The 13,441-nt window shown below is 41.2% G+C and overlaps 1 protein-coding gene across 1 annotated transcript in view; it reads left to right on the top strand.

The window, feature by feature from the left end:
* PPFIA2 (PPFI scaffold protein A2) overlaps positions 1-13,441 on the top strand; it is a 1,928,138-nt gene that overhangs the window by 1,714,860 nt on the left and 199,837 nt on the right. The gene's annotated exons all lie outside the window — the stretch shown is intronic.

Here is a 13,441-nt window from a genome sequence, read left to right as displayed (position 1 = left end):
TCCAAATCTGGTTCTGTGTATAAGTGGTGGCCTACACAATGAAAAGGTGGTGGGGGAGGTGCGCAGAGGAGCGGGTGCACAGGGGGGTTCATAATTGAAAAAAACAAACACCTGAAGCTGACGGCTGCATAGGTTCTCACAGTTCTGCTGCTTTCTGGTCCCAGTAAACACTGGGACAGCAGCAGAGACTCCCTGTGCAATCCCTGCTATGAGAGCAGCACAGGGATTGGCCTGGGCGGGCTGGTTCGATGCTCCGCTCAGGAAATGGAGTCTGGGCTATTTCTCCAACCTGGTTCTTCAATACATTCCGGTTGGAGAAACCCAAGTGTGCATGTGTGTTTGATGACCCAAGATAGCCAGCCAAACACACGTGCACACTTATAAGTGCACAAATCAGTCCTCCTCCTCCCTTGCATGGCCCCAGCCTGCTTCTCCCTGCACACACTGGCTTAGAGACGGGAAATGAAAAATTAAACAATTATAGTATATCATTTTCTTTTCCACCTGCTGGCTCCAATCCATTGCGGTGATACTCCTCCACCATTGCAGAGGAGCCCCCCCTGCTCTGTATGCATCTGATATTGACAAGTAGGAGTCCTGCAGAGGTGTCTGGATGGTTGGTGGAAGGAAATGCAACTGTTCAGGTATGTGAGGCCTGAGTTGTAGAATGCCTTGAATGTATGTGTGAGGAGTTTGAATTAAGATATTGTGTGTATTGGAAGCTAAAGTAGTTCCCTGAGGTGTGTTGTAAAGTGAGTTCTGTGTCGGAAGTTGAGGATAAGTTGGGCATCCTAGTTCTAAATGGTCTGTTGTCTCCTAGTGAGCTGCTTGGTGATCCCGGCATAGACTGTTTTTCTATTCTCCAACTTGCTGGTGATTGGGGCTTGAGTGAAGATTTTCTAGTGTTGCTTGCAAATTATTTGAAGATCTTCCTCAGCATCTTCAGGAAATGGAAACTGGATGCAGTGACGGCTTTGACTTGGGCAGTCATTTCCAGTTTGCTGTCAATGATTATTCTGAGGTTCCTGGCATGAGTTATGGGTGTGAGTGGGGGTCCAAGTTCTGCCGTAAACCAGTTGTAGTCCAATGGTGAAGTGTTCTTGCCGAAGATCACTACTTCTTTCTCGTCCATGTTGAGCTTGAGACAGTTGACTGTCATCTAATCAGCAACTTTAGTCATACAGGCAGTGAACTTGTTTCTTGTGCTGGGAGTCATGTCCAAGAGAGAGAGAGAGTGTGAGCTGCAGGTCATCTGCATTAGGGAAGATGTTGATGTTGTGTGTGAGGATGATATTGACCAGATGTATAATCTCTGCATTGAAGGGGGTGGGGATTAGCAAAGAACCTTGAGGGACTCTGCAGATAAGTTTGTGGGTTGCTGAGAAGGAACCAGGCTGAAAGTGCGCTCCCTAACCATTCAATATTGTGTAATTGTGTACAAACAGGTGACCTTCACTTAACTAGTAGAATTGCTTTTGATCTCACTGTGCTCCTCACAAACACTTTCAGACACTGCTGACACCTTTTAACACATATATTTAGGCTTTCCTGTTTCATTTTCAATTTTTGGTATATTCTGGTGGAGTTATTTCAGTGTTTTCTAGTGATTTCAATACCTTAAAAACAGTGGTTATCAGTGGTTACTCTTTTTCGCCCCATTAAAAACAACAGAAACTGTGTTTTTTCGGAGTTTATGGAATGTTTTTCTTTTATTATTGCTTGCTTTCTTCACTGATAGTGCATGGTATATAAAGAGTGTAAGTACAGTGCATATGAGGTCAAAATAAATTTTTGCAAATCCAACTTATTGTAGTATAGCATATAATACTTCTTCAGTGAGTCTTTGTTCATGCATGCTCTCTCTTTCCTTCCCATGTAAACTTTTATATGTAAAAAAGCCCTCTCAACATTGGCACTTGAGGTGGGCAATGCCAAAACAGCCACTACACAATTTGCTAACTCTGGCTACTGATATAGCTTGCCACGCTACTACTGGTGCACCTGAAGATTGCGATTCTCTGGGGCAGGTTCTGCAACATATGCGTTGAACTGGGCGTAAATGCCCTCTGAGTTATTGAAACGGTCAAAAATGAAGCAGCACTTTTGAAAGTCCAGAGAAAATTCCCATTTACGGAAGGGATCTAGAACTTGTGCAGAGTACCACAGTTCGGCTTCATTGACTTCAAATGCCATGGTTGGTGAAGGACATTTCCATGCATCATTGCAAGCCACTTCACATACATGGTAAAATATAGGTTCCTGAATTGCTCCTCAAAATGTCTTTGCTAACCAAGTGGCAAGCACCCTAACATGGAACATGTTGCAGTGCTAGAGTCGCCAAACGTTTTCCCAAGCCTACTCTCAAGGAGATGTTTCACATGTATACTAGTTATGCTGAACACTGGGTAGATAAGGGTGTTTTCAGACTCTAGTTTTTTTATTATGTCCACTACAGCATTCTTGTTTTACTGTAAAAATCTAATAATTCAATAGAGTGTACTTTTTTTTTTACATCACTATCAATATGAGACAGAAGATCCTCACATTTCATGCCTTTTGCTTCATCACTCTGCAAAAATTCTATAAATGGTTGCCACATGAATAATATAGCATTCACTGCCTCTAGGACTGAGAACCCTGGTTTAATAACACAGTTGGGATGACTCTTTCTTCAATGACACACAAATCACAAAATCAGAAATATTTGTATTGTAGTTCCCATACATAACAAAACAGTGCGCCAGAATGGACTAAAAAGTCAATTGCATTCCACAAGATTGTAAACATGCTTTCGGCATACCATCTAGCAAGTGGCAAGGATCTCTTCAAGGGAAGCACTTCAGCTCAGGTATTGATTTTGACAGGTCATCACAAAACATTTTCATATATGTGACTGAATCACTGCAAATACAAACAATATCACTCCACACTTTGTTGAACTTGTTAAGAACTTTTTGAAGGAGCATTTCAAGTGACACTGTGTTCCATGTTTTCCAAAAGTCTGGTGTCATGTATTTACGACTATCCAAGATGCTTGGTGACAGCACTTTTTTCACATATACCTGTCACTACACCTTGCATTGAATGTTTAAAGACTGGGTGTTTGGCAATACATCTACCATCAGTACTGACTGGCTAGAAAAGAGGGCTGATGTATTAAGAGGTTTTACCCATTCTCTGTGGGTAAACGTGATGGTACATAGTGGGAAAGATTTTTATGAAACCAGCCATTTTACCTATCACTGAAAGAATCCAAGATAGCCGAAATATCAAATATAATTTAGATTTGTTCCGATTACCTACAATTTCTAAAATAATTAAACAAGACCTAAAACATGCTTCTAAACCCTACATCTTTAGACCCAAAAACACAAGACTGAAAAAAATCAAAAGGAAGAAGAAACTAAATTTCAGTGACATACCTAAACAACAAAACTCAAAGCAGAATTATATTAGCCCAGTCTTTTTTGCTGCTACCTTGTATAACACAGTTACATTGCATTGACCCCTTCAGAAAGAAATAAAAATGACTTTCACTCCCCTTTTCCTTTCTTTGATTTGAATGGCATTTAGTTTGTGGTTGTGTGGGTGTTTTTTTCAGTGTTTATAAGTTTACAGTGGTGAGGGCTATTTCCCTTTCTGTGGGGTTTTATCAGTTATTATAGGCTTAAACCTAAGACAGGACAGCCTACATATAATGAAACAGTTCCCTAATGGATAAATAAAGTCATACCACAGTTGGCTTAAAACAATAAAGCATAATTTATTATTAGTGACTATTTTAGGTATTTCTTTAAATCAGTAATTTAAAACGTGTTCATTCACTGTCCCTGGTATACATTATACACTTAATATCAACTTATCTTATAAAATAGACAGACATTTGTTAACTACATTAGGATGTTTTCATGTATCACTTATTTTATTTCAAAAGTACATTATCCTTTATTTGGTTGCATTATTATTATTATTATTATTATTATTGTTGGTCCATAGTTCTACAAGTATGCAAATGTTCACATTTCTTGAAAGCTCTGCCCTGTACACCATAGTAGTATGCATTGGTCTTCTCGCCTTTTGCCAGAATGATGGACAACTTAACAAAAGGTCCATTTGAGTAGACATTTCGTGCAAAACGGTAAACTCTTGTTGGATAAACGGGCTGGTGAGGTTCCTTTCTGGCCCTGATGCTCATTTCACAGAAATTAAACCTCAACAGGAAGAACTTACAAGTATGAACATAGCAGGTACCCCAGCTGAAGCTCCACTTCTGTAATGGGCAAATGATCCCAACTTCTTGGGCTTAGCAAAGGCAAAGCAATTGTGTTTTCTCGTCCATTCCACAGTGAAAAACAATCTGAAATCCTTGGTGAAGGAGAATACATTGTTGACCTGTCAAAGCACAATATGTAGTGACTATGGCAAGTGAGTTCTTTCTTGGCCTCTTCTGGTAAGAGCAGAGTCAATTGTTTTCCCTTTAAATGACTATGAGTATGAAAATGTGCAACATCACCTGGCAGCATTGCCTGTTTGGCCCCGCCTCATCCAACTTAGTAGTATGTAACTCACAATACCATACTGCCACTAAATTAAAAAAAATGTAAATCCGTATTTGTAAAGCGCGAACTACTCACCCTTACAGGTCTCAAGGTGCTGGGAGCCGTTGTGGAAATTAGGTGAGCTATTGCCCAGAGTACATCGTGCTGAGCCAGCCGAGCTGCCGTAGAAGCCGGGGATCGAGCCGTGAAGCCTGTGCTCTGAAGTCAGCTGCCCTGGCCGCTGAACCACACCTCTCTACTCACTCACACACCCACCCACACACCCATAGGTTTACTCACTCACACACCACTACAACAGACCCATACGGCCACTCACACCCATTCTCCAAATCTACTCACACACTAGCACACCCTCAAACCTACTCACGCATACACCAATACAGACACTCACACACCCACTCACAGACCCATACAGCACTAAAACACCCAGTCACCGACCCATACAGCCACTCACACACCCATAAAATCACTCACATGCCCACTCACAGACCTATATAGCCACTCACACACCCAGTCACCAATCTATACAGCCACTTACACACCCACTTTTTAAAGGATAAAGGTTAAAGTTAGGAAATAATATTTAAAAACCTTCAAAATTCACAAAAAAACTAAGATTACAATGATGTTATCATTAGGAAATACAATTAAAAATATTTAGAAATTCACTGAAAAAAACAAAGGTTACAGGGATATTCTAGTTGGGCTCGGATTGCACTTGTACAAAACTAGTAAAATTCAGCAGTTATAGTTGCCTGAGCTAACTTTAGCTTTCGCCCCTGCCATACACTGCTTCTGACCGCACATATTACATCACTCATGGCATGGTCAGTGACATCACTGATTACATAAGTCACAGAAACATTCACTCATCCACTCACACACACATACACCCATTCACACAACTGCTCACAAATCCACTCACTTATCCATAGATCTACTCACACACCCATTCACTCACCTATACAGCCACTCACAGAGCCACTCATACATACAATTACTCACACAACCACTCACTTACACATACAGTCACCCACAAACCCACTTATTCACCCATATAGCCACTCACAACCCCCACTCACTCTACATGTAGACTCTCAACAGAGCCACTCATTCACCCATACAATCACTCATGCACCACTTACATACCCATTCACTCAGCTATGCAGCTAGTGACACGCCTACTTATTCACCCATGCAGCTACTCAGACACCCATTTATCCACCCATACAGCCACTCACACAGTCACAAATACAGCTACTCACATACCCAGTCACTCACCCATAAACCTCTCAACAGAGCCACTCAATCACCCACACAACCACTTAAAAACCCATTCACACATCCATACTAACACTCACATGTCTCCTCACTCACCCATACAGGGACTCACACACCCACACAAACTGCCAGTCACTCACCCATGCAGCCACTGACACACCAACACACCCACCCCTACTGTTACTTGCACATCCACTTTGTCACCAATACAGCTATTCACACACCCATTTATTCACCTACACAGCCACTCATAGAACTGCTTATTCACCCACAAAGCTATTCACACACACACTTATTCACCTATACAGCCACTCACATACCATATAGTCACTCACACATGGATACACACAGTAACTCACATAATCTATATAGAAATAGTATTATTCATTAGAACTACACAAAGTATACTAATTTAACTTTGTGGTACCTTAGTATATATGTTTAACACTGAGAAACTGTTAGGAAACACTCACAAACACTGGATGATGTCATTAGTGATGTCATTTGAGATGTCACCAGTGAAGTCACTGACCATGTCATTAGTGTTGTAATATGTGAGGTCATAACCAGTGCATTGAGGGGGCATAAGTTATACTTAGCTCAGGTAACTATAACTGCTGAATATCACTGGTTTTGTATCTGTGAAATGTGAGCCTAACTATAAAGACACTGTAACCTTTATTTATAGTCGTTGAGACAGCCGATTAGAAATGCAAGGACCTGGGTCGTGGTGATGTGTCTGTTCCAAGAACTGCAGTGGGCGATGTGGGTCTTTGTGATGGGTCTAATCCATGCAGCAGTGCCGATGTGTCAGTTCTACTCTGGGATGCTCGGCTCGGCTCAGCCAAGGAGATGCATCAGTTCTACTGCCAAGCACCTTAAGCCCACTTCCAGGGGTCCAAAACCGGGTTGGCACCACTTGGTAGAGCAGACTCACAGATGGCAGAGTCCAGGTGCAAGATGTTTGGAATTATGTTATGTCCCTCAAGCATCTGATCAGGAGACCAGCCAACTAGACCTGGTAGTCACTGTGGGTTTGGGTTCAAGAGATTCATGTTGAGTCCTCCTCACCCAGTGAAGGGGACGGCAGGTCAGCAGAGCAGGAGTAAAACAGATTGCAGTCCAGCAGAGTGGCAGTCCTTCTGCAACATAGCAGTCTTTCTTCATGACAAAGCATCCATATGTCCAGAAGAGTATTGAGGTAGAGGTGTCTGAGGCCCTTTTATACACATGTGAGCCTTTGAAGTGGGGAAAAGCTTCTAGAGGCATTCCTTTAAAGTGCACAGATGCCCTGCCTTCCGTGTCTTGGTCCCAGGCTAACTACACAGGGTATTCAGTTCTTTGTGTGGGTATAGGACACAGCCTATACAGCTGTAAGTGAAGCTGTACCCCTCTCTCCCATTCTGCCAGTGTTGGCCTATTCAGTCACAACTAAGCTTGCATTGTGTGTGGCTGTCTAGGAGGAATACATAAAGCCCAATTGCCACTTACTCCCAGTCATGTGGCCAAAGGCAGGTTGTAGGCACCAAATGGCTAAAGTAAGAAAATGCCAACTTTCTAAAAGTGGAATTGTAAGCATTGCAATTTAAAATCCTACTTCACTATAAGTTAGGATTTTAAATTAGTTATTCCAGCGACACCAAACTTGAACCAGTTGTATCTTCCCATTTGCAAGTTACACGTATAAAATGTATAAGGTAATTCCTATATTATCCAGTGGGACAAATTTAAGAGTTTTTCACTAACAGGAGATGTAATACTTAAAAGTACATGCTTTTCAAATACCTTGCACCCAGCCCTCTGAACTGTTCCTGGCCTAGCCTAGGGGTGACTTATATGTATTAGAAAGGAAGGTTTGGGCCTGGCAAAAGGTCTATTTTTCCCGGACGAAATGACAATGGCAGTCCTGAGACCTGTTTAAAGAGCTTCTCAAGTGGGTGCACAATCGAGGCTGCAGGCCCACGAGTAGCATTTAATTTAAAGGCCCTGGGCATTTATTGTACCACTTAACTAAGGACTTAAAATTAAGTTAAATATGCCAATTTGGGTATAATCCAATTCTACCATGTTTTAAGGTGAGACCACAAACAAATTAGCACTGGATAGCAATGGCAAAGTGCACATAGTCCTAAGGCCAATAAAATCAAACCCAAAAAAAAAGGAGGAGGAAGGCAAAAAGTTTGAGTGGGACTCTGCAAAAAGGGCCATTTCCAAGAAAGTTTGTCCTGATCCTACCCCTAAACTTTCATATTGTGGAATAATCTATGCAATACAGCTAAGCCATTTCCAAGAAAGTTCATCCTGATCCTACCCCTAAACTTTAATTTTGTGGAGTAATCTATGCAATACAGCTAAGCCGTGTTTTATTTATCATATTTTACTTAAGAGTTGTACAGTACTAGCTCAAATCATGTAATAGACACTATTAAGAAGTTGGTAACTAAAAAGAGTTTCATTCCAAGAAACATTGGTAAAGGACTTATATTATCAAACCAGACGAAGCCACAATAATGAAATACTAAAAATGTGGGACCAATGCAGAACCTTTTTAATTTTATCATTGTTCGTACCACTGTTGAGCAAGTACACAAGTTGAAAAAATGAGGAGTCATTATTTTAACAGAGAGAAACATTTATCAATCTCAGCTAATGACTTTGTACAGGCTATTAAGTCTAAGGACCTGAATTATATTTTGGCGGACAGGTTGCTCTGTCACTTCAGTAAAGGATATCTCATCCACTGAAATATAAATCCCATTATATCCGATGGGACTTATATTTTGATAGGCGAGATATTCGTCACCGTTGTGATGGAGTAACCTGTTCACCGAAATATAAATTCGGCCCCAAGTCCATAAATACCTGGGAGTGGACTCAGTATCTGGAACCATATTGAAGAACCTTCATGAATTACTTCAGGGACCACAACCAATTAAAGTGATGTTTTTTTCAGATCCGCATTCCTTGATAGTGACTCAATGTTTGTATGTCTTCTCCCCATATATTGAGGGGTTGCTTACTCCGGTGCTTGATGATTATTTGGATGCTGATCCCCAATATCTTAAGTCAGCAGATGAAGAAGTATTTATGGGAGCCATATTCTACCAGTTAAACAGCGAGGAGAGACATATTGCTGTTTTAAAGATGATGTGCAGGAAAAATGTTTTTTGCTGTTTATACTGCGGAAGTGTCACGCACAAAACATAATAGCATGGATGAATGTTTAATGCAAAAATGGATGGAGTAACTGAAAATGTTCCAAATTTTTAATACAGATGACCCCTAGTCCACTCTTTTTTATGAGCTAGGCTAAAGGATAGATTCTTAAAAATGTGCTGGTCTCCCATTTGCATGCTTTGGAAACATGAAAGCCCAAACATGCTAACATTTTGTGCAGGGGCACAGGTGACACCACATGACACAAAAGATGGCCTGCGTTTACTTTCTATTTTACAGGCCACTATGGACAGCACTAAACTGCTTGTGCTACATGATAACCAGAGCAAACTTTTGTATATTTGGGCCGTACCATGGTGCTCAGGTGTTTAATGTGTTAATAATTTCTCTTGTTTGTGTGTGGCACTGTACAGCTTTATATCATCCAATTGGTAACATCTCGCTATGGTGGTACATAATGCCTAAGCTGTGGGATACTTTCAAGGGGCCATTGTCTGAACTGGTTGAATAGTAGCATGGAAGTCACTTGCCTCCTTCGTTGTGAAACAACACGTTTCCTCTGTCTGCCATCCAGTGTTCAGTATACTTGAACCAAGGTTAGAGACCAACAAAGGCATCAAGTTCATTAACTGAGGTAGAACATTTGGGGTAGACTGTCTGGCTTGGCATGGTGCATCTTCATATCAGTTACTGCCAATGGGCTAGGTGTCCTAATCATCAGCTCTCGTAGACCAACTAATAAATTCCTTAACACTTCTTTCACTCTCATCTACCCAAGCCATTTTGAAGATTTCATGTTTGCCTTCCAATTTTAGTTGTACCGATTAAAGTTATGGGGACCATTTGAAAAGGAAGCTTCATGGTAATAAATAGTCTACTACCAATGACTAGGTAGTAACTCCCTTTTTTATTTGAGGCTATAATTTTCAACCTTCTTGATGTTTTCTACACTCCTTCCATTTGCTCATTTCTAATCATGTCTATCATCACCTGAATCTGGCTCTTGCTTTTTTTCTGTAATTAACAGTGATAAATTACAAGTACTCTCTTATACAGTCTTCTTTGACAAGGAAGTGATCACCAACTCCTGTGGGCTTTGTTCAGTCTTACTTTTTTGTCCAGTCTAATTTCCTCTGGCTCGTCATTGTGAGTCACCAGAGGGATCTTCATTGATCTGCTAAGGGGACTGCTTGTGAGGATTGATGTGGTCAGTTAGATTTATTGTGAGGGATGGGAAATCGATGTCCCACAATACAGACGTAACAACCTCTTAGTAGCTCAATTTTGTAGATTCATCTTGACATCAAAATAGGCAATTGAATCCCTGAGTAAGTATAGCAGAGAATGGTATGGTGACTGCTTCACCATCTAAGAGCTTTGATATGTTTCACTACTTTGCCATGTTGTGAATGTTAAGACTATTAACATCTTCATACTTTCTAGGTCCTAGGCCCACAGTGTCTGTAAATGTACTTGTAATTGAATATGAAAGATGCTAATCTTTCACATACAAGTGGGGAAAGTCTTACACAGCATGGCTTTGCCTGAGAGACTAGGTATGAGTTATTATCCCAAGGCTTTTTGACTTACCGATAGTGTGCTTTGTTCCTTGTTTGATTTTAGAAACCTGTATTAGATTGCTCCTATGTTTGGGCCTCCCGACTGAAGGCATGCCTAGAGGCATATGTATTGAATTGGTTAGTGTGGAAGGGTTGAGATTTTGATCAATACCTTATCACTATCGATCTAAAACCCCGGTCTGGTCGACTGAATCTTTATTGCCTGTCATTGAGGAAAGAAAGTGCATCTGTTACCAAGTTAGCTCCCCCAATAAAGGACTCTGCTTCGAAGGATCACAAACAACTTCTAGCTTTCAAAGATTTATTATAAGTTGCAGGTACAAGCATCTCAAAATGAGATTCACCAAATACACGGGCCCAATTACGTACATGTGTTCTCTGAAAGCCCTCAGACGAACAACAGAAACTATCAATACCAGTTCTAAAAACAATAGTGCCGTTAGCATAGACACGTATTGAAATCTATCGCTCATTTACAGGCGGAAGGAAATTACAGGTTAGGCTTTCCCTACCCTGCTCTAGATGGTATCCCTACTTAACCAGGTCTCAATCTATCAAAGGTGTCAGCAGTGAATGACTCCCAAAGGAAGCCACCCACTCTCGAACTCTTGGTGAAAACCTATAGTTCTCCAGTCATGACCCCTCTCTGCCTACCCATCCGCTCTCTAAAGGGTCCTCAGGCGTCTGCTCTAACTCCACCCAGGGGTGCTGTCCCTAATACAAAAATACAACAACATTTAGGACGCCCCTCGTGAGACGCCCCTCACGTGGTGTAGCTCCTGGCTTTTTCCATGATGAGGCCTTGTGGTTAGAGTCGACCTTGCTTCTCAGACTCGTCTCCGGCCTGCTGATACCCCTTAAACATTCCGGAACCCTCCTCCGTGTCTGGTCCATTTCTTGAACAAGCTTCTATTCATTATATTAATAATTGAATACCCCCCTTTTCTCTTCCAGACAGACATCTGCAGCCTGTTCCCAATTCTCATGGTTTTCCAACCGCCTTGCAACATTCCCCAACCCAGACTAATACGTATAAATCAACATTTAAAGCTTTCCAGCTCTACTACATTTTTATAGCATTCAACTTCTTCTTTAATTATTAGCATGTTAGTACTCATATTCTACTGATTTCGGTAAACACATCTATAAATCAAAAAGCCTACTCATTATTCTAAACATTAGTGCAATCCATACTGTGCATTTTAATCGCCTTCCCCCTCCCGCCTTGCTCAGGCCCTGAGGCCTACCACATTTCAACGTTTCCGTATGCCATCGTACATTTTAGCAGCTACACAACATGGATTCAGGAATAATCACGCTCAATAAAAGCTTATTACTTCACACATTTCTGTATTAGTTCCACTTCTATTTAAACTTCTATATTAACTACACATTTCAGAATATAACTTTGGATACTATCAGCACTCATGGCATTTCTCTTCATGATTTGTGCTTACTACGTGTAAGTGTGATGTATTTCTACATTTTGGTCAGTTTGCGCTCTCTCAGTTCCCCCCTTTGATGACCTCTCGGGGTCATCATTAACATTTAAACTGCAGTGATTGCTAGCATAACTCGTTTCTGTGTTTCCAAAGCCCTCAGACTCCGGTACTGACTATCTTGTATGGCAGCCAATCTCTGCAGCTGTTTGCTCCGAGCCCTCTCTGACCTTCTTGATCTGTACCATTTGAATACCCTCACCAATCCCCACACCACGATCCCACAGATCAATATTATGATGATAGGTTTTAGTATCTTCCACACAAAGCTTTTGCCTAACGTGGTGAGCCAACCTCCTGCGTCACTTATCCCCTGGCCCACCTTTTCCCAGACATTTTCTCTGCTCAAGTCTTCGATCTCCTTATGAATATCAGTTATGTTCCTAATAACTTTTTCAAGGGGCTTCGAATTGTCTGGAATGTAAGTACAACATTCTTGGACCTTCAAAGCCTTACAGACTCCGCCCTCTTTTGCTAATAGGACATCTAAGGCAAGACGGTTCTGAAGAACCATAGCCCTTATCGATTGCATCTCTCCTTCTACCAGCATTAAGGACTGAGCAGTACTGGCAGACAACCTGTCTACGACTGTTGCTAGTCGTCTAATTTTAACATCATTAAGGATTAATCCTAGAAAAGGGAACACAGCTCCAAAGACATCTCCAACCATTTCTACACCTCCTACATCTCTCCTTCCCCTTGATGCTGTCTTACCCTCGATGATCTCTAAGTCTTGGGCATGGTATATTTTAGGGAAGATAATTGCCAAGTAACATGAGCCATACCAATTATCAGGTAGCTTCACGTAAGCATTTCTTCCACACACGAAATATACATTTGGAATCACTTGCATTCCCTTCAGGAAGTCCTTGGTGTAGTACTCTAAATTGAAAGCATGTTCACAGCTAACTTCTCCCACGTATACATTTTCATAATACGTTTTGGCCCTGTGAAGACATAACTTTCCTCTCTGCGTTCTATCTAAAGCTATTGGACCACTACTACCCTTTCTTTTGTGTACCTTTTCTTCGTCGGTCCAATCTGTTTTCCCTTGTCCTGATTTTTTCAAAATCTTTTGCCTCCTGTTTCGATCATCCACCTGCCCTATGAACTTTTTCTCAACTTCCGACACCTTGCATGTCAGATTATTTCTGCGGGCATGTGAAGTGTCTAATGTAATCCAAGGAATGAAGAACTTGGCCAATCTGTCTTCACTCTTCCAGTAGTCCCATTTGTTCATCTGCTTATAATTTGGGACTTCTGGTAACACTGAGTCATAATTGGAGAAATAGTATTCAAAACTATCTCTCCCATAAAATATACTAAGCAATAAGCTACATGTAAT

This window comes from Lissotriton vulgaris, chromosome 1_1 (assembly GCF_964263255.1).
Source record: "Lissotriton vulgaris chromosome 1_1, aLisVul1.2, whole genome shotgun sequence".
Taxonomy (NCBI): Eukaryota; Metazoa; Chordata; class Amphibia; order Caudata; family Salamandridae; genus Lissotriton; species Lissotriton vulgaris.
Note: the sequence above shows the minus strand (reverse complement) of the source record. Positions and strands in the feature narration are given on the sequence as shown.